The sequence below is a fragment of the Psittacula echo genome (genome assembly GCF_963264785.1).
Source record: "Psittacula echo genome assembly, chromosome: 6".
NCBI lineage: Eukaryota > Metazoa > Chordata > Aves > Psittaciformes > Psittacidae > Psittacula > Psittacula echo.
In genome coordinates, this window is record NC_137743.1 from 70738853 (window position 1) to 70761112 (window position 22260).

The 22260-nt window shown below is 40.5% G+C and overlaps 1 protein-coding gene across 1 annotated transcript in view; it reads left to right on the plus strand.

Moving 5' to 3' along the window:
- The window catches only part of PPP1R1C (protein phosphatase 1 regulatory inhibitor subunit 1C), a gene marked incomplete at both ends in the record, with an annotated part of 53825 nt that overhangs the window by 24505 nt on the left and 7060 nt on the right, over positions 1–22260 (plus strand).

Genomic DNA, 22260 nt, shown 5'->3' on the forward strand with positions numbered 1-22260 from the left:
GAATATGTGAGTTTTACCAATGCAGGTCCCATACAGCTCTCTGTTTCTTATTCAAACCACTGCCATATACTCTGCTTCCCTTTCTAGGCAGCTGTGAAAAGGAGAATAGCCAATACTGTGGCCTGGGTATCTGATCATAGGAAATGTGAAGCCAGCCTTTCTCATGAAGATAAGGAGAAATGCGAAATTCCGATAAACATTTAAAGGGCTTACATGCTTTTCAGGAATGAATGTAAAAGCAGCAGGAATATTAGCTGGGATCAGAACAGCTAATTTTAGCAAGGTTCAAATGACTCTGAAGAGAGTTTGACTTGATGGCGCTTGCAGTGAAGCAAGATCTCTAGTGATTCACCAGCACTTCCGACTGACAATTCTCAGTTCAGGATTCTTTTGAGGCTGCAGACCAAAGGCTATCCTGCCAGGTGTCTCTTGATAGATAACGAATATCCTCAGTTTCCATTCCTTCTGCTTAACAGAATTTATTACCTGGCAAAAAAGGCAGCGTATCTGATTTGTATTGTCAAATACTGCCGTTATCATTAGGTAATTTACTGCATCAGCCAGTTCTGTGTATCTCATTCTGTAGCTTCATGTCTCCAGTACTTATCTTAGCAACAGTTAAAAAACCATTCAGGTGTTGCACAAGATTTATTATCTGTTTGTCAAAATGGGCTAAAGTTTGAGTACTCAATATTAGACATAATCTTATTACAGACAATTGTAATAATTCGTGGAAGGAAGAAGCTTTGCATGGGTAGCAACAATGCCTATTGGTTTCACTGCTGTATTATTTTGTTGTATAAGCCTAAACTAAACATTGTGCAAATGAAGTGTAAAGAACGTCCTTATATCTCCTCTGTAAACTGCAGCCTACTCAGTGTTACCTTTAATACCCTGCTGAGACGTTGGGAAGCACCTGGCATAGCTTGCTTCTACATCAATTTAATTCCCAGGGAAGGGTAGGAAAGTATGTAATTAAATATAGATCACAACTAGGAGGAAATATCTTGTAAGCAGAACAAAGCAGAGCACAAAATGCCTCTCCTCAATACTTTAACACCCTAAACTACTCAGTATTCCTATATACAGAGGTGAACACCTGGAAGTTGATAACCCTTCCTGTAAGCAGGCTGGATCGCTCCAGATTTCCCATACCATAACTGTCATAAACACTATCCTTTTTATTTAAAAATTACTTGAAGTATTAAAGTCATTATTCCTTCCTCTTCACTGTTACGAAAACATGAATTTTATTTTGTTTACACTAAGACACTAGGAGACAAGTATGCAAAAATGTAAAATACACAATGCCATTTGTGTATTGCATTGCTGAGAGATAGGGTTTCTGTAAAGATTTAAATTATTCTAGTTTTATAGCAGTTGAAGATACTGACATCCAGCAGTATCTTCAGAATAACAGGCTTCATAATCGCACACTATTGCATATGTTTATTTCTTGTGGGCTGTTTATCCCTCAGCATAATCACAATATGGTATTCAACATGCAGTTAAAGAATGCAACTCTGGATGCTGAATCTCTCTTTTTTATGCCCCTTTGGCTGCCCCATATTCTCCAGGGCTGTTGTTAATGGAAGGTGGGATAGACTGTAATCCAGTAACTTACATTCAAAGATGGAGATAATAAATCTCCATAAAACAGAGCTCATAGTAGAAAAGAGGGTCAAACATTTTCATTTGTTAATTACTCTGCCATTTTAGTAGTTCTTAGCTGCTGTTAACTCGAATTTCCCAGAAATAAGCCAAGCTCACAGGCAGGTGCAGAGCCTGGAAGCCGAGACAGCAGCTGTGTGGGGAGAGCTGTGAGGGAGATGAGGGACCATGGCGCTTGATTGCTCTATGCCTGCAGCAGAAAGGTGGTCAAGAGAAACTATGGGGAAAGTGATGTTTCAGCCTGTCTCCAATAGCTCTTGAGGTTATTATTTCTTCCTTGAATTGAAAACATTTTTGCTGTACTTCTTGGAAGTTCCATGAAATACTTACAAAGCTGTACGAGAAAAAGGTTGCTGGTTTCATGAATTCATGGCTAGGCAAGGGAGAGACTGCAAGAGTAAATGGACCTGCATGTTGTGATTACAAACAAAATAGGAAATTAACACAGCTAAATGGAGTAAAAACAACATCAGATAATAATGATGACTATTCACAGTACTAGGGCTACAGTAATGTTATATGGAATATGCAAATACATGAAAATATATGAAATAAATGACAATTCAGTACTGCCAAAGTTTTCATATCATGGTAAATATATGCAGGTCAGCTTCTTAGTTAAATGTGAGCATATTTTTCCCTTTTGCCATAGCAGTCACCTAAACTGAAAGATAACATTGTCTAAGATTGCCCCAAAATATTTTCATTCCATCCTTACAATGGCTTGCTCTAACTCAAGGCAGGTCTGTAGCTGCTGTAGCAAACCTGTGTGTCTGCAGAGCCAGTGTCATGTTATGGTGCAACAGGCAGATTCTTGCTGCTATATATTTGTGCATACAAATGTATAGCAGTAAATAAAAGGCTCCTGCTTTTATTTTCCTAAACAAAAATGCACCAGAGTCTCTACAGATGGAGCAAACAGCTGACTCATCTCAGAGCATTGCTCTTTTTACTGGAATACAGCATGCTGGAAAAATCGATGTGAGAGCTATTGATTTGAGTGGTAGTCTGGAGAGTGAATCAGACAGTGAACCAGATAACAGCTCAGTGCAGTGTTCTTGTTAGTATTATATTACCAAACCTAATGGATGTCAAAAAGGTTTTCCATTTTGCTTTCAAAAATACTTATTTTTCTAACCCTGTTTGTTCCATGCTTTTATGTAGCATGCAATGTTGGCAAATGTCAGTATCTGAAGACTGCACCAAATTAATTCATCATATTTTCAATATGTTGTGATTTACCACTCGTCATATTTGTTTCTAAGTATAGCACCACTCTTTAACTGAGGATTCACCACCTTTATGTTCCCTGTTTGTGTCAGTTTTTTCTTCTGTTACTTTAGGGCTTTTGTGTGTGAACTTCAAATTCTCTCATTCTTCTATAACTTCCAATGCTCTAATATGCTAATCTTGAATCTCCATCACTTCTTTTCATTTTAAGCTTCTCTTCCACATGTGCAGAAGTTGGCTTGAACCTCCTATAAAAAGAAAAAACTCAAAACCAACCAACCAAAAACCCCAGAAAAGAGCCAAAACCAAACAACCCACCCCAAAATAACTGCCCCCCAAAAAACTCCACACACACACAAAAAGAAAAACAAACCAAAAAAACAACCAACCAACAACAACAACAACAACAAAATCCCAAAAACGAACAGAGAAAGGTTGCTCAATTGGAAAAGTCACCAGTTTTACCAAGGACAGCCTTGGCAATCTTTACCAGTCAATTCTCATTGCTAAGGCCTGCTTCTCCTATTTACTATTCTGCTTCTTATTCTGCATTACAAAACCAAGAAGAATTCTGTGGTCATTTTCCTCTGTATCAAAGTAGACATTCAACTGTTTCAGCACAAATATACATACATACATATATCCATCCATGCATCCATTGACAAATAGCATCTTTATAAGTATCTTTATTATTCTGGTCTGTGGGTTAGAGAAGTCCCTGAAAGTCTTCCTGGATTCTCACCCTTTTCCCCTCACACTCACCATAGAAGTTTAAAACGGGATGATAAACCTCCTAGGTAGAAAGGGACCAAGTGGAAGGCAGCTTAGACTGCTAAGGCAGAAGCAGATGGCACTTACTGCAGCTAATTGTGCTTTCTTGGCATTACTACTTGAAAATCAAAAAAGCACATTTGAGTTACAACTACAACTTTCCATCCCAAGGCATACTTTGTACTGAGGCAGGTTTCCGTTTACCTAGATAGTTATGTTCTGTTCGGTATCCCAGCTCATCCTTGAAAGGAAATGCAGACTGAAGTGACCGGAAGCAAGGTTTACAAAGAGAAGACAGCCTGAGCTGTTTCCAAACCTGCATTGCTCCCTAGAGCTCCCAAATCTCCACATTAGCTACCAGCTATTGCTATTAATACTAGCAGCTATTTAAATACCATCAAGGTCTCCCCTTGTGAAGGAAGTGCACATTCCCAGGTGGTTTGAGGGTTTCACTAACAGTGAGTCTACTGGAATGGGTGTGCTAGAGGTCAGGGAAATAGGAAACCTTCACTCACCCTTGTTCACCCTGCAGGAGGATAGTTAGACCAACATCAAGATCCTACTAATTTCAGCGGGCTTTAAAGACAGTTCTTACAGCTTTCTGGTTCACTGGACCACCTTTGCGATTAGCTGCCATCAATTCATAATTACACTCTTTCCCCACAGAGGCAAAAGGTACATTTGACTCTTTTCCCTCTCAACCTTTTGGGAAATACATTTCTGAAATTCCCCTCTTAATGTATTTTTGTTTGCATAGAGACAAAGACTTTTTCTTGAGCTAGGCCCAAGCTACAACATTTGAAATAGGATTAAATCTGAGTCGTCGTAAATCTAAGGAACATTCAAAGACATCATTTGGGTTTGACTCATTAAAACAACCAGGACTCACTGGCTGTTCCCGAAGTGTTCAGGCCTAGGGATTTGATACATGCATAATTCTAGTATTTACAATGATGGTTGATATTAAATGAGCTCTTTCTAGCTTCTGCCATGAATTTCAGATGCTCAGCTTGTTTAGTGCCTGCTTGTTTTTCTCTCCAAAGGAAACAACATGCAGAATAAATGATTAAAATCATGATGTCCCTCTTGAAATATGTGATTTATTAGAAGCAATTAGTACAGTATGTGGCCCTCATCCAAATTTGTAACCCCTTAGGCCAGCTTGGCGATGTCTGATGCATCTCATTACTTTGTGACTGAAGGTTAACAAGGAACACGCATAGAGTCTGGAGACATAAAGGATTACTGTTAGTGTGGTAAGCACTGAGTTTGGAGCCCACAAGAATCATCACGGAACAAAAATCTCAGGCTAAATTTACCTCAAGTGGCAGAGGAATGAGGTTTGTAAGTCTTAAGCGGGGACTAGAGAAACTAGTATCATTTTACAGACTGCCCTTTTATATGGTGACCTCTGTGAAGAGTTTCTAGCGTTAACTAAACACATCAGTGTTTACATCATATTATACTAGAAAGAAAAATGTGATTTCTTTGTGTGAGTTCTGCTTCATATACTGGCTTAAGTTTATTTTTCAGGAAATTAGTATTAGACACAATATAATACATCTTACACGGTTTTCTGAACATCAGTCCTGGGTTGACAGACTAAGCTAGTGCTCAGCCAGACTTTCCTGATGTGGGTAAGTCTCTTTGGCTCTTTGGACACTACATTTTACTAATCTCTCCAGTGATGATCTGGTTTTTTACATGGTTGTGCTGCATATGAACCAAGAGGTCAGAACAAGGGAAGAAGACGGTTTTCAGTTATCCTCTCAGTCCTGAATATGTATGTGCAAGATCTCCTTGCTTTTCCAGTGGATTAAATGGCTGTGATAAATACTGGGAGGACTGCTCCACAAAGGCAGGCACCATGCAGTAGCTGAAGCAATCCCAGAGGTGGGGGCCAAGCCCTTCTCTAATCCCTTAGCAGAGCTGTGGTGTGCCTGGAGCCGAGTATCCTTTCTTTAGCCCGGTGATATCCATTCTTCAATACCTTCCTTTTAGGCAGAAGACCTGTCTCAGTATGTTGTTTCTTGGGTAACAGAAAGCAAAGCTCATTATTCATGTACACTGCTCTTGTTCATGTTTTGTGGTTGACTGAGTGCCATCAGTGCATCTAGTTTCATGGGTGGAAGTCCCGTGACTGCCTGTACCCCCTGAAGCACTGGGAAAGGAAAATTCATGCTGCAATCTTGTATCATTATGGTTTTTCACTTTGTCTAAATAGGTCAGTAAAGAAAGGTGCAGGTTTGGTTTCAAGACTAGTTCTTCTCTTCATTTATATACCATTCTTACCAGCGCCTTAGTCAGACTGCACCTTGATGCAACCACACCAATTAAATAGTACAGCCTTGAACAAATTTCCTGGTGGTATTTTCCAAGATGTTACCTTCCAGTGCTGAGTCTCTTTTCCTCCATCTCTACCCTCCTTTCTCCTTCCTCAGGCTGGTACAGTCGTATGATGACAGCAGATACCATTTAGAAAAAATTGAGCTAAATTAATTAGTGAATCACTGGGTTGGTGAATGGGATACATTACATTGCTGCCATCTCAAGTTCAGTTGGCTGCCAGTGCTCTGCTACTGCCCAAAAAGTTGGCAAACACTGCTGTAGTCTGTATTTAATTTCTTGCTGCTGGCAGGTTTGAATATGTTTCATTTCACACAGCTGGCAACTTCTGCTTCAAAATGGCTCTGGCCTTGGCTGTAATAAATACCACAGTACCTTTAGAGAGACCAAGGTGCTTAGTGGAGACTAAGCTTGACATCTGTTCTACAGCAAAACTGGGATGTTTGTGTTATAACTTGTCATCTACCATTATTACCTGCCATCTGAAAAAGAAAAGGTTGTGCTGTGCACTGATATCAGTCTCTAAATTGCCATGTGTGGCTTCAGGGCCTGATCCAACACAGACCAAAGTCTAGGGGAGTATTTCTACTGACTTCATTTAGTTCAGCGTGAAGTCCACATATCTGATAGCTCTTTCTAATCTTCATGCAATGAATGCTTAATTGGCATCATTAAAAAGTATTGCTTTATTTTTATGATAGAAGGATAACCTTACAAATGTCAGTGAAACAGCATTTATGACTTGAAAACTGTTATTAAGCATAGTTGTACTAAATATAGAGCCATGTAAACATCGTAGTATTATTAATTGCTTCTAAGCAGTAACAGATGACATTAAAATGTCAGCCTTTTAAGAGATAACAACATAAAATATTATAGAAAGAGAACATGGGAGACATAGTACTTATTTTAAAATATAAAGTAGAAAGCCCAGGAAGGGCAACGTGTTGTTCTGGTTATTTTATATCTTAAGACATATTTATAGTGAAATTCCAAAGATTTTTGGAAACATTGTGCTCTGAATCGAAATGGCTTTTGAAGAAAAGATAATATTTTTTAGGAGAAGATGTAAGGTTCTTATGAAGCCAGTGATTTGGCAGGGCACTGTATCTTATTTCCTGGCTTAGCTGTATGTTCTATGCTGGAGGTTAACAACCAAGCCACATGGCAGACACTGATCCAGCAAGTCCTATTGAAATAAATAATAATTGCCCATTTGTTTCATATCAGACATCTAAAATCCCGACTTTGATCCTAAGCAAGACGATGTAATGAATACCTAGATAATATGTTGCTGCTCCTGTTCAGTGTTTGACATCTCCTGGGCTCCAGGACAGGAGCTGCAGGATTGTGCATACAGCAGGGGCAAGAGTATTTGTCAGGTCTTCACCGATCCCCGGCTGTGTGCCACTAATTAGCCCTGCTGGGGAGAGCATACTCCTCTTACAGCACTGACGGGGGATCTGGCATGTGGGGAGACAGTGGGGGAACTTGCTCATTTATCCTGGGCTCTTCTGGTACAGTGTGTACAGATAGCTCTCTAAGTAATATTTGTCTAAAAAGCCTCCATCCTATGCAGGCTCATGTCTCAATTAATTTACCCTTTAAAAAAAAAAAGCCTTCCCTGCATCTGTATCTGTGTTTTTCTACAGTTCCTTTATGTGTGTTAATTTTTCCTCTTCACAAAGTCAGATTTCATTTATAAAAATCTCCACCCCCAAAAGGCAAAGCTGCCAAAAGACAGCATGACAAGCTACAGGCAAGCCCAAGGTTAACAGTGAAGCTGTATAACATGAATGACACCACCATGCATTGAGCAGTACCATCAGCCTGTTACAGCAAAATCATTCCACAGCCTTCCAGATAAGACTCCATCAACTGTGCTGGTCTTTATGAGCACATGTAAGCAGGTGCAAGTTCACAGCCCATCCGCAGATCTTCCACCAGCAGCACTCAATTCTCCTGAGATCAGCCCTGGGAGGTTTGAAACAGGCAGTGATTTCCTTGAGTATGGGTCCTGCTCACAGGTGGCTCTTCCAGGGGCAGCAGCTTACCATTAGTTATTTTGCTTTCTACCGCCAGATTTCATTCTGACCTGAGTAAATGTCCAATGTTAGCTTTGTGACATCTCAGCCTCTGAGCAATGTGGTCCTTATTTCTGAGGTTAGGTTAAGAGAAACCTTGCTTTTGGTTCCTAGGGACCATCTGTGTTGGGTTTCTTGTGGTGGGGATGTTGTCTGGGTTTCTTATTATTTGATTCCTCCTCCACCCCCTTTTGAAGTGCATGCCTATTAGTCTGAATTTATTGAAAATCAAAATTTTTCTAAAGAAGGCCATGTGGTTCTCCTCCCCTCCACAATTTCTCCCTTCCTTCAGCCCTTGGGATGCGACATTGCCCAGTTTAGCAAGAACACAGAGTTCCCAGAACCATCCACCAAAGCTTTGGCATGGAGACAAGAACATAAGCAGCCTGAAGGTTTCAACCACATCCTTTCAGGCCCACAGCTAGGACTGAACACTCACATGAATTATGTGTGTGAATGTGACCAGAAAAACACAGGAAATACAATGCAGCAAGCATATAGATCTGAAAAGGAATTCATTTTCCTGTGAGCTGCACTGGCCAGAAGGATGTTGTTTAAAAAGCTCTCATCTGGTGTAGCCACTAATTTCTCCTGAAACACTGGGAGGATTTTTCAAGCTTTTCAGTGCTCACCCAACCTGTGAATAGTGTTATTCCATGTTATTCCATTCCTTTTACAGCCAGAGGAGATCGTCAGCAGGCTCTGAGCAATCTACCAAGTAAATATGTTTAAGAATGCATTTAAGGGAATTGTGGGATCTAATGACTGCTCATAAGCAAAAACCCACAAACCTAAAATGTTTGCTGTGATTCTTCCAGCTCAAGGTGCACCTTTACTGCACACATTGTGCACACATCAAGAAGTATATGTAAACATATGTCTGGTAAACCCTGGAAATAGTGCAGGTTTGTGGGCTACTTCCTCCAGTGGTATCTTTCCAAGTGACAGGGACGCATAGCACACAATGGTTGCACTTGTCCCTGGAGAGCAACTGGTAATGCGCAGAAAACCCGTGCCCATCTACCTGGTTAGCAGGGACTGAGGCATTAGACTCAAGAAAGATGAGGCCAGTTAAATGGAAAGCAGTGAAAACTGGAGGCAGGGAAACATCACTGAAGAGAGGGGCTGAACGACGGTAAGCGTCAGAGCAAGTGGTTGCCTGTATCCCAGAACACCAGAGAGCACCCACAGGGTAACCATCTCCAGGGTTAAAGGGAGGCAGCAGGTTTTTCCTTTTCTTTCAGGAATGATGAGAAATTATGTAGATTCAGCTTTCAATCTCCTTGCAATCCCCAAGGAATCTGAGTTACTATGAAGTCAATGGTATTTTTGGCATGAAAGCTCCCCCTGGTGACATCCAGCTGCAGTTCAATACCACCAGCTCTGGAGAATTACTGACTGGCAAGAACGATTGTAAGAGAAGGAGAGGAATTATTTTAAAGTCTGCCTGCAATTTATAATTACAAGCTAAAATCTGTAAGGTTATTACTACATTCCACCTGCGTGCAAGCAGTTTTCCCCAAATCCCTGCAGTGGTTAGAGCCTGACTTTTCTTCAAATTCATTCTTAGCAGGATCAATAGGAAGACTATATCTAAGAATAGTTAGATTTTTACAGAATCTATGACTTTGGTACGAATGTGTCTAAGCCTTTAGGGAAGATTCTCCCTTTTCTGTGCTTTATCTATATTTTCCAAGACGAAAATGAGTAAACTGATATTCTTGCTTGTGATTTCCAGAAAAATTGAAAGCAATACGTGTTTTCAGGCTCTGACTGTAAATATGAGTGCCAGATAGTGTGCTTCCGCAGTGTAATTACATTCTGGTTGTATGGGATGCCGGCTCTGGGGTATTTTGATGCCTTAGGCAAACCAGAAGAGGTAGGTTTCTCACAGGCTCAAGTCACTGACACAATAAGGAGCCACTAAAGATTTTGCCCCTGATGTTTTGCTGCCTGTGGCAACTACAGTGAGACTGGTTATACATACTGTAATGCACATAGTTTGTGGTGACTGTATTTTATGTTGAATAACTGATTTCTAAACACTGGTTTTTAGTTTGCCAGTTTTATCATTTGCCAACAATCAGAAAAAGAAATACAAGAATTTGGTGGGGTTCAGTTGTCAGTAAGCTTAATGGGTTAAAATGAAAACATTTCAAATTTTAAATATTACTAAAGATATCAAAATAAGCCTTTCACTCTTTTCATCTTCTCTTTCCTCCTCTCCCAAAACATCAGTGCAGAGACACTGTCCCAGACCCCTTCTGATGTCTAAGCTAGAACTTTGGTTTGGCTGAATTTGTGTAACAGAGAAACACCTTGGTTACACATAAGCATTATGTACTAAATTGTTTGTGTTTCTTTTAGGGGTGGGAAACCCAACCTATGCTATTGTGCAAAACCCCATAAATTGCTTAGTTTTGCTTTGTCTCCCTTGATTCAAGGGATTTACACCCTTATACTGTGGAAGTTGTTCCTTGCAGGATAGTGGTGCTGTTCTCCCATTTAATTTAATTCATTGGCTTGGTCAGTTTTGGAGAACCGTTCTCTACCAGATATTTCTGATTTGATTGTGTGGAAAAGGGTCACTTGCTTCCCAGTCTTGTTTTCTACTTCAATTTCAGGTTGATGAGGACCCTATGTAAGTATGGGGTCTCTCTATGGAAGTTGCTGTGTGCTGCAGGACCTCATGGTATTTGTTTTCCTGCTTTGATATCAAATCTCAGCCCCCACAAGCAGCTGCACCAACCAAACGGAGCTGTGCTGTACCTGCTCATTCGTAGGAGCCTGGTGTGTCTGAGAAGGTTTCAGCACACAAAAACATTTGCATAGTCTCTGGCTTGATCAGGAAGTTAAGTAAGTAGAAACGATGAGAGATCACATGGGGTCCATCAGTTAGTCTGAAGAGCTACAGTTGGGCACAAGGTCAAAACTAATGCTTCTGAGCATATTTAAAACACATAAACCTGTCATGAAAGAAACTAGACATAGTTTTCTTGTCCCAACACTGTATTTTTTTGAAGAACAAGGTACGAGCTTACAATACTTGGGTTCTCAGAGGCTGGAATGCATTTAGGAATTAGAAGCATGGATTCTTTGGAAAAACCTATGTTGAACACTGGAAACAGTATTGAAAATTAGGGAAATCTATCTGCCATTCACACTGCCTCTTCTATGTAGTTATTTTCCAAACTGGAGAAGCAATTTTATGTGTAAATAAAATATGAATACTATATTTAAATCCATATTTAAATTCAATATAAGTATTATGTTTACAAATTTTATGTGTAAATACTGTGTCTTTTGAAACAGTAATAATAGACACAATTCCCTTGGCTACACTTCTCTGTGCTAGAAAACAAGGAGTTTGTGTATAATAAGAGGACAAGAGCCAATTGGCATAAACGGAAACACAGGAACCTCAAACAAAAGGAAAAGCTTTTCTTTCTTTTGCTGTGACAGTGGTCAAACAGTGGAGCAAGTTTCCCAGAAAGCTTTTGGAGTCTCCATCCTTGGAGCTACTCGGAATCTGACTGCATATAGTACTGGACAACCTGTTCCAGCTGACCCTGTGTTGAGCGGGGGTTTGGACTATACAGTCCATGGAGGTACCTTCCATCCTCAACAATTCTGTGATATAATAGCTGGATTACTTACCATTTATGAAATGCAAGCCTTTCACAGAACGGTAATGACAAGCACAGTGAAAACTTCGTCCCACAGCTGCCTATATCAGATTTTCACTTTTCAGTCCAACGGATGACATCTAAATTTGTGGCAGTATGTTCCCTACATCTGTAAGAGTGCTCTCTCAGTGTCAGTTTATCTGGGTGACACTGTGTCTTAGGAAAATGTCTCCGGATCAAAAATTAGGATTAGGGTAGGCTGCAACCCTCAGATAAATTAACTCTTAACATGATAAAAACCTCTTCAGCAGCAGGGGGTGTTAATGAAACCAGAAGAAGGACTCGTCCTGATCTTCCAGAAATTCTCCAGTGCTCCTAGGCAGTTAAGCTGACTTGATTCATAACTTGTATCATAGGCTTTGCTTGGTTAGCATGAAATGCCAGCTGCAGAGGGAGAGGGGAAGGATTCAAACCATTTTCAACTTCAGCCTTTTGAAATGGATCCCAGCTGCTTGCAATGATCTCAGCAGCTCACAGGCACTGAGGTGGTGAAAACTGAAGAGGCTCGTTCTTCTTGACAGGTCACTGCTTGGATGTAAGGACTAAAGCTACAGTACCTGCAATATGAAGAAAATTGTAAGTGCTTGCTATTCATATGCCACCCATGAAGCAACTGTGATGGGGATAATTTAATGTAAACAATGACCTATCAATCACCTGTTTAATCATCACAATGTTTTTGTAATTTTGGAGGTGTTCATAAAAAAAGGAAAGAGCACCTCATGTCAACATTTACAGTATTACTGATGTATAGGTTATACCGATGCCAAAACCCTATCTCCTTTGTCATCATAAGAAGGGTCACAATGAAGATTATAACATCAGCAAATTAACAGCGAAGCTTATAGACTTCTGACAGAAACCAAACAGACTGGATTAATTAAAAGTGAAAGCTGCACAGCACATGGAAGTACGGCAGAGAAACACTGCCTTGGGTTTTTGGCTGACCAGCAAAGATTTTGCTGCTGTCTTTGTTTTCAGACATAAAACTCACTGGAAAGCTTTTCATCTGCACCCTAAAAATCTCAGGCTGCACAGACTATTCAGCCAGAGATTTAAATCTGCCATTAACAAATTTTACCCTGTAACTGCCCCAGACCACAGAAAGGAATAACAGCCACAAAAGAATAGCAAAAATAGAAAATATGGATCTGGAGTATAAACCAAACAGAATGCAGAGGGTACAATGCCAGGCCTGCGGGTGAAACAGAAGAAGCTGTGAGACAGCAAAAGCTGCTCAGTCATCACATGCAGGACTTCATTCACCCCATCATGTTCTCTGGCTTCTGCTTCTCAGTATTACAGCCCCTCTTTCTCTGTTAAGGATTCTCTCCCCTCATGTTGTAGTGGTAAGTTTTTCCCCATCTGTTTGTTTAGGTTTCATGACCCCATAAAAATACCCACCTTAGCCAAAATACACAAACATAGAGCCATTGTCCAGGAAAAAGCAAGCAGCTGGATAATGCTGCCCATGGACACTGAAGTCAGATAAGAATGCCTGAAGAAAACTGAAACATGGCTGCTCAGAAGTGGCTTATGAAGTTGTGGAGATGAAAATGTTTCATAAAGCATTCTCAGTAAGGTTTTGAATGCAAAAAGAAATAATCCTTTGTGTTTTGAGCTTTTATTAAAAATTAAATTAATTTGTGGATAGATTTTTATGTTTAACAAACTAGGCCAGACTAAATGGTTCAGTGCTGCTAATATTAAATTCTTCGGTTAAATGTTTTTTGGGGTTTTTTTTCCTCGTAAAGGAAATCGTGAAATTTCAAGCGTTTTTTTCTAATCACAAGCAAACAAAAATTAGAAGGCTCCAAGGAAGTGCAAATATTCAGGTACTGGAGTCTGCTACTGTAATTCTTATAAATGCTCTGGCCTGAATCCATGCTGCTTAAACCAAGTCAGGCAAGGAGTTACCCTGGGCTTGTTATAGGCTGCCAAGTGAAGAATCAAGCTCTGGAAGGCTCTCTCTGTTCTGACTGTATAAGGAATCGCAGGCAAGTGCATTTAATATTAAAGTACCTAAATGTAGGTGGGCATCTGTGCTTAGCTACAAACACAGGCTGTCCTTGGACATCCCTCAAGGACAATTCTTATGTTGCCATAGCAGTGAGCAGCAAATAAGGGAAATAAAGACCCAGGATGCAGAGGTAAAGCAAGGATGGCTTTGACCATGTTACCTTTTTACATGGTTTATCGTTATTACAACAAGGAGGAGAATCAAATATTTTTGTACTTAAAACCAAAATGAAACCTCATCAATGTTTAACAAATAATTCTGCATTGACCGAAAGCGTTTGCCAGGCAGCATGTCCAAAACTACTGAGGCTGTGCACACTGGCTCCATGTAACTAAGGGTGAGCATTTCCAATTATATATTTTAGCAAACGGCCATAGCTAAAATCTTAGTGAAATCTGATCCCAGATTCTGTCTACATCTGATCAGTGACTGGATCTAAATTTAACTGCTGGTCCTTGTATGATAATCCAATTACAGCTGTCAAATACCTGGCACATCCAGTCTGGATGGGGTCTAATATGTCTCGTAGCTCCACAAATCTGCCAGGGTATTCAGTATTGCCTACCTATGTCCCATTATTCCTTTGTATGCTACTTTTTAAGCTTGCCTTTTATAGTTAGCAGAATTCTATACTTATTTAGGACAAGAAGACATTGCTTCCTACACAGGTTAGTTAAGTTTTGCAGAGAAATTTTCTGAAGGAAGTTTACCTGCCCAAAGTGGGTGAGCTGCAGCTGTACTGCAGTGAGAACACTTGCCTGAGGAGTACAAACAGAGCTGATCAGGATGAGAATCCTATTCACATGATTAAAGTATACTGGGATTAAAAAAAAAACCCTTCCTTGCCATCCAGAGATGCAACCAAGCACAAAATTATGGTAAAACAAATACTGTTGTCACAAAATCAATGGACCCATTCTCTTTTATTTTTGTATATTTATTTTTGACATTGACGATTTTTTTTGTGTTTGGTTTTTGGTTTTGATTTGTTGGTTTGGTTTTTTTTGGGGGGGAGGGGTGTTGTTTTGATTTGGGGTTTTTGTTGTTTGGTTTTTTGTTTCTTTTTTTTTTTTAAGGGAACCTACAAAATTATCTTATCCAAAAGAAATGTTTGTGCAGGGGCCGGGCTGGGGAGTGAAAAGGTGTTTGTTACTGCTATCAGTGCTTCCGCCGCACACTGAGAGGTTATTTTACTGTATAAGATTTCATTCCCCTGCTCTAATATTTGGACTTCATATCACACATTTCTTTTGATTCAGGAGCAAACCACTGCAAGCAAAGTGCAGGTGGAAATGCTGCACTTCGTTCTTACTGCTCAGAAGTTTGCAGTTAAGCAGCAGATTCCTTTTTTGCTTTACTTCCGCTGCATACACTGCCAGAACAGCAGCACGTGGTGAGTTTGTTCTCCCCAGCACCTCAGGCACCACCCGTGCCACACACTACCTTCATCACAGGTTTTCCAGCAGAGGCGTACTGCTTCATCTGTCCCCACCATAAACAGATCTCTGATGGCCAGTAATTTCTTTGAAACCCTAATGGACATTGTCATTTGAATGGAAGACATTTAACTTCAAGTTAAAATGTATGGCATGGAAAAAAAGCCACGCTACTATTCCATCACGGTGTACTTTTCTGTGTCATGGCAACCATAACTACCTCACAACTAGGTGCAAGTCTGAGCCCACCTAAGATCCAAATAGACCCCTTAGTTTCAGGTTCTCTAATACAGCATTTTCCCAAAGATTAATTGCTGAAGTAAAATCCCTTAGCAATGCTTAATGCATTTGCTCTGAAGACTCAAATGAAGACATTCATTTGACTTCACAAATTAAGACATTTGTAAACCTCAACAGCAGTTTTAGGCAAGAACTCATTTCTGCTTTGTAAGCCTTGAACAACTGCACTGTAGTGAGAGAAGTGGCCAGGAGAGCAGGCTGGAGATTTCCCATTAAGAACTAGGGAAGGAAAATCAAAATATTCCTGGTGGCACTACTGGCAGGAATGGATTAGACAAATTTTAACTTGTCTAATTCCCTTTCTCACATGTAAACTATTATTTAATATACTAACATCCTGGGAAAAGAACTCTTGTTTTTATCCTCGGCAAAAGGAATAGTAGCTGTGAGAAAAGCTTTCTTCCTGGAGACAAGATGGGGATCACTTTTGTAAATGCTCATTGATCTTACGGCTAGAAAGGACCCTTATTGTTATATAATTGAATCTCTGTCATGAAGCACAACCTTCAGCCTAATTCTATACTTGATCCAGAATTTATGCATATATTTTGGAATGCAGAAGATACAAAATTTAAGATTTATCTAATTATCCTTAAACGTTCCTTTTGTTTACTTACAGCATAAAGGATGGTAACATTGCTTTATTTTGTACATAGCAGTCTATATAACTAACATTTGTCTTGTCCCAACCTCAAAATAGACTTACATGCTGCAGTTGAAGTATTGAGCATTGTTTCATGTCGTCTTGAGCATCAGGTTTCCCAGGTCTTGACTGATGTGATTTTTGTAGCTGTAAAACCCAGTTCCTGTTTCTTCCCTTATGGCTTTTTTTAAGGTAGTCAGCCTACAGTGTCTCACACTGGAAATACAAAGTGGCCTGGAGCAGCATGTGGTGAATTATAAGAATGACAGAAGTTGCCCGGGAAAATGTAAGATGTTTTAATTTAAAGAAGCCATGCTTAGGAAATGCTGCTCATAAACTTTTAAGGCCAGTGTGTTCTAGTACAAATTTTGTGACAGTAGCAGAGCTATTGGCTTATGTTATTATGGAGCAGCTGATTTGGGTTTGGAAGCATAGCCCTTTATTTGATGGAATTACTGTAATCCTTTGACATAAGAGAACAGTTCTGCTAGTCCTGGGATTTTGATCTACTGTTAGACAGACAGATGCGTGGCTGTGAGTGGTGCTGGTGTTAAAAGTGAGGGTTCAGCAATTCCAGCAAATAGACACATTGCCCAGTAAAAGCTGGCTTTCAGATGGCTGCTTTCTGAGAGGGGATTCTGACCATCTAATGAGCTTCCCAGGACCTGTTAAAGCACACCACCTTTGAAGATCTGCCTTCGCTGACTGAATTCAAGCAGACTTATCAACACTTATCAACAGCTCTAAGCCTATCTCCGAACTATGAAAAATTATGATGAAAAAAGTATCTGCTGAAAAGCTTTAATCTTGTCTTGGTTGCAGCCTCCAGCTGCCCAGCCAGACCAGCATACAGGGCCGTGCAGGAGAGCCCTGCAGTACTGTCTGGCTTCATTGCCAGTGTGGAAGTCATCTCTGCAAGTTTTTGTGCTCAAGCAGTTGTTGAGGTATCTGACCAGGAGCAATCCTCCACAGAATCAGCTAAGAAATGCTTTCTGGCTTTCCAAAGTGTAATTAGCATTGGACTGAGATTGTTACAGGATGACACATCCACTTAGCTGACTGGAGGGGCTTCTGCTGTTCATTAGAACTCTGACGGCTGGCTGACTCCTGCAGTCTGAGGACTTGCGAGGGAAGGAAGGAAGGAACCAGCAAAATGAGATGTTTGCATACTAGCAGAAGTTGCCTGGGGCAACAAAAGCCTCTCTGTTTACACTTTTGGCTACTGTAAGAGGGAGATGCAGTTCCTTCAGCCACAGTGAAGCTGACCTCTGTCTCCAGTGCATGCTCTGGCCAGCCTGTGAAGGACCAACAAAAGCCTTTCTGTGCTCTTTCATGCTCATCTTATAGACCCAGTGCTGCTTCAAGCAACTTCTGAGAGTAAAAAATGTAGTGGAAAGTGCTGTGTGAGAGAATAAAATGGAAAGCAGCCAGATTTTTTGCACCATGAATTTTGCTGCTCTCATACAGTCTTCATTGTGACAGTTAAACACTGAGCCTTTTGACTGGAAGAAAGTAGCATGAACCCCAAAATTTGCCATCCAAAGGCTCACCATGAAGACTGAGTATTGTATGACTGGAGCTAGGAGAAGAGTTAGTAACAACCAGCAGACATTTACAAAATTAGCCAGTCCTTGTTGCTTGGTTTCTGAATGATCATTCACAAACATCTATGAGGTGACCTGATGGATATGCTGATGATCTGATTTGCTCCGGGTCAGGTATCTGACCTACATAAACCCATCGTATTTGCCAGTGCTTCAGATCATTTGTTTTGATTTAGTCATCTCGTGAAAGAAATGCACATTAGAGGTAAAAAAAACCCTAGATGAAATTGTATGGCTGAATAACATCTTGGTCTCATCATCGTAACAGACACACAAGAATGTTTTTCTCTTCCTCAGCCTGAGCTTAGGTATAAAATAATGTAGCACACAAGGGTTTTTTCTGATTTATAGGTTGCTAAAATGTCAGCATAGTTTAAACCTCCACACTGGTGCTTCAGATTCTTTGTATTTTAGATGTTGAAGTTTCACCGTGTCTGCTGGCCTTTACAGCTCCGTCAGCTGTAAAGGACAGGGTGACAGCCTGACTTTGCTTTTCCTTGGATAATCTAAACAGGAGTTTGAGAATACTTAGTGTGCCAATTATCTGTGTCACTTTGTTTATCTCGTACCTCAAACTTTCAAGCCATGTACAACATTAATTTATAGTATGTCACATACATTCATTATAAATAATTGTAGCTGTTTGAAGTTATTTCTTCTTTATAACTGGAAATTAAGATCAGTTACAAAAGCTCACCCTTCTTTCTTTGAAAATAGTAAGAGAAATTCTCATTAACTACTGGAGGAGTGGGTCCAAGCCCTGTGTAATAACAAACGACCTGGCTGTGTTCAGATTCATTGACTGCAGGAGTAAGGGCAGATGCTTGCATGACCATTATCAAGCTTCAAGCGATTAGTCTTACTTTGCCATGAAACCTTGGTCGACAAAACAAAGCTTAAAGGCATGAGGACTGAGAGTTCCACAGAGCAGCATTTTTCAGTCTTTCTCAACAAAGAACAGCCTAACTTTTAGAAAACTTCCAAAGTCTGTATCAAGCAGACTGTTCACAGCTGCACATCTATAAAGCAATATTTTCCACATCCATTTACTTTTATTTTGTCTTCTCTCCTTCATGTTTTCTCTGTTTGCTCATTCAGACACATGGGGATTGTTAAGGTCTGGCTCTGTGTGGTTTATTGCTGTCACATCACATTACTTTTTGACATTCTTTGGACCACCTACAAGAGTGGCTGCCTTGGGGGACACCAGGGTCACTACCCTCCAGGAGGCTGGCCTGCTCTTGTGCGGGGTCTGCTTGGAAGCAGGGCTAGCCTCCGGCCGCAGGTGATATGATTTATGAACGTGAGCATCAGCAGATGAAATAGTTGCTGCCAGGTTGGCAGACTGAGGCCATTCCTGTAAGCAGGAATGATGAAACACAAGGAAAGGTAAGTAAAACACATTTTCTTTTAGCAAACAAATATCTTTTGTGGTCTAACTCTTAGTTCATACTCAGTAATCCCCACTGATCACTGTATGCCACAATTCTTGTCATGTTGTGTTGATGTTAACATAGCACCCAGGCACCCACACCAGGGATTAGCGCTATGCCACATTAAACCTTCTTCAAACATTTAACAGAAGTGGATTGTTTCACCAGGAAACTCCCTGCTGGGGTGTAGGAATCAAACCCAGGAACAGATACAGAGTCCTAGGGAGGAATGTGACAGTGTTTATGTCAACATGAGGGCAACTGAAATGGTCTTGGGTTTTTCCTCAAATCCAATAACAGAATTTTGAGGATAATTTGGTCCCTTCCAACACAAACCATTCTGTGATTTAGGACTGGCTGTTTAGGCCTATAGTTATATCTCTCCAGCACTCAGTACCATGTGTTAAAGGATGAAAACGCTCATTTAAAAACCTATACAAATGAAGTGCCAAAGCTGCATTGGTTCCTGATTTGAGATGAGAGGGGGTGGTGCTCACCGTATGTGAAGAAACTTCATCTTCCTTGAAAGCATAAATAGCTGTCATCTGTCTGAAATATCTTGGAGAGAATCAGTGGAAGGACCTCCAGAAGGAAAGTGAGTTTCTTGGTGGTGTCAGAGCAAGTAATCATGGAAATTATTCAGGTGATGGTAACTGCAAAATGCTGAATGCAGGAGAAAAGGTACACTTATAAAGCTTAGAGAAGGAGATGTGGTAGTAGTGAAGAACCCTGGGATAAGGAGAGTTTTCATAACTCTTTTCACTGGAGAAATGGTGAGGACCATAATGGACACAATTGAGCAAGAAAAATGTGCAAGGCAATGAAAATTGGATTGAAGTATTTTCTTTGACATCTCTATGTACTGGGCCATGACTGGGATGTCATTTCTATGTGAGATGTCTCCTGTAGGTATATCTCTCACATGCAAGAGATGCTCCATGTTTCTTACTTTAGAAACAGAGTTGCATGTGGTTAGATGCAATCCCTTAATCCCATTGTTTTCATCCCTTGTATTTGGGAACAAATACAAATATACATAGCTCACATTTATTTATATATAGATCACAGTGGGCCACATAATCCAGTTATGAGTTCGATGTTTCCCCAAATCAGTATTGAAATGCTGACTTAGTCTGACCCATGGTTTTAAGAGTGAAAAGGAGCCTTGTTCCTGAAATAGGTCTGGCTGGTGCAATTAGATGCTGCATCCCTGTTCCATGGAAAGGAGGCATTTGAAGCTCCCACCTGGGTCTAAAGGTAACCTTCAGTCCCACAGTTAATATACTTTTCTAAACTATAAGATTGATTTACTGAGTTTCGATTTCATAAAACCATATAGTTATTTATGTTGCAAGGATCCTTGGGAAAGCACATAGTACAACCTGATGCACAAAGCAGAACTGGCGCAAAATTTAACCAGATTGCTCAAAGCTTTGTTTAGTCTAGTACTGAAAACCTCCTATGAGAGAGATTTCACAGACTCTCTGGGAAACCATGTCACAGTGCTTCGAATATCCCATGAAATAATTTCTTCTTTATATCCAGTCATAAAATACTTTTTTCAAATCCGTGACCAGACATCTTCATCTTCTGGATAACTCACCCATAGGTACAGGCAAGCTGCTGTTTGGTGACCCTCCTTCTGCCTAAGCAAGCTCAGATCCCTCAGCCTCTCCTCACAGGTCATATCCCTTGACCACCTTGGTGGCCTCCATTGGATTTGAACAAGTTCATCAACATGTTCTTGAACAGGAGGAGGCAAACACAGTATTGCAAGCACAGCCTCATGCATGGTGAGGAACTGGGGACCTCTCCTGGTTTCCACAACTCTTCAAAGATGACAGAGCATGGCCTCACACTGACACCAGCTGGTCCTTCTGCATCCTCACATGCAGCCCACCAGCCCCGTGGACATCTGTGAGCCAAGATTTCTCAAGGGATTGCTGACTCAGCCTTTCCTCTCCTCCTTCGATCTTATCTGTGTCCAAAAGGGCATGGTAGGAAAAGAAGGGATTGAGCACCTCTATCTTGTCTATGTCTGTATCACTCCCCTCACTCAGCTGCAGGCTTGCATTTTCCTTGTCTTTTTTTCTTTTACTGTGAAGATAGGGGAAGAAACTCTTCCTGTAGCCCCTGACACCCTTTATTAGTTTCAACTCAAGCTGAGTTTGATCTTTCCTAACACCATTGCTGTGTCATGGGCCTGTATTTTTTTCCTATATTCCTCATTTTTACCTTGTCTTGACTTTCGCACTCTGTACACATCATCTTTCTGGCATTGGGCCTCAGTCATGGGGTCCCTGCTTAGTCAAGAAGGTCTCCCTATTTCAGTATAAGCTACTTGTTCTCCTGTATCAGCATGCGCCTCTCTTGTGCTTGGAAGGGGCTGCCCCTGAACACCTGTCAGCTTTTCTGGGCTCTGTCACCTTCACAACTGCTTACCACTGTACCCAGCTTAGCCAAAGACCTGTGGTGGATGCTGGGTTTTATTATATTTGAGGGTTCATTATATGGGTTTTGGGATTGGCTTTTAAATTAAAAAAATCATTTCAGTTGTGGACAAAAAAAATGAGGAAGGAGTTTCAGAGAAGTCAAAACATATTTAAATGATAAATTTGAAACAAAATGTTCCATTAAAAAGTTCTTTTTCCTGTTTGGTGGCATGAATACATGAATTTTTGTTCTGATATTCTCGTTTTTTGATGAGGGAACCATAACATGGCAAAAATTAGACATTTTTATTTGGCCATTACCCTCTTTGGCCAGTTTTGTTTGCTCAATCGTTTCAAAGTGATTTGAGTTCTGAAACTATGAAAGTGAGGCTGCTTTGCCTGTGACTCAGCTTCACCTTTCACTGCTTTTCTTTTGATAGAGAGAGGATCAGCTCCAAATCATAAAACTAAATAACCCTTAGGGAACTCAAATTGCCAACCAGACTTCAATCCAGAGTTTGGTTAAATGTCAACACCGTTCCTTAGGCAGTGAAGCGGGGTGAAGGAAGAAGTGTTAAATAGGGTGGGGAGCTGCCTTAATTAC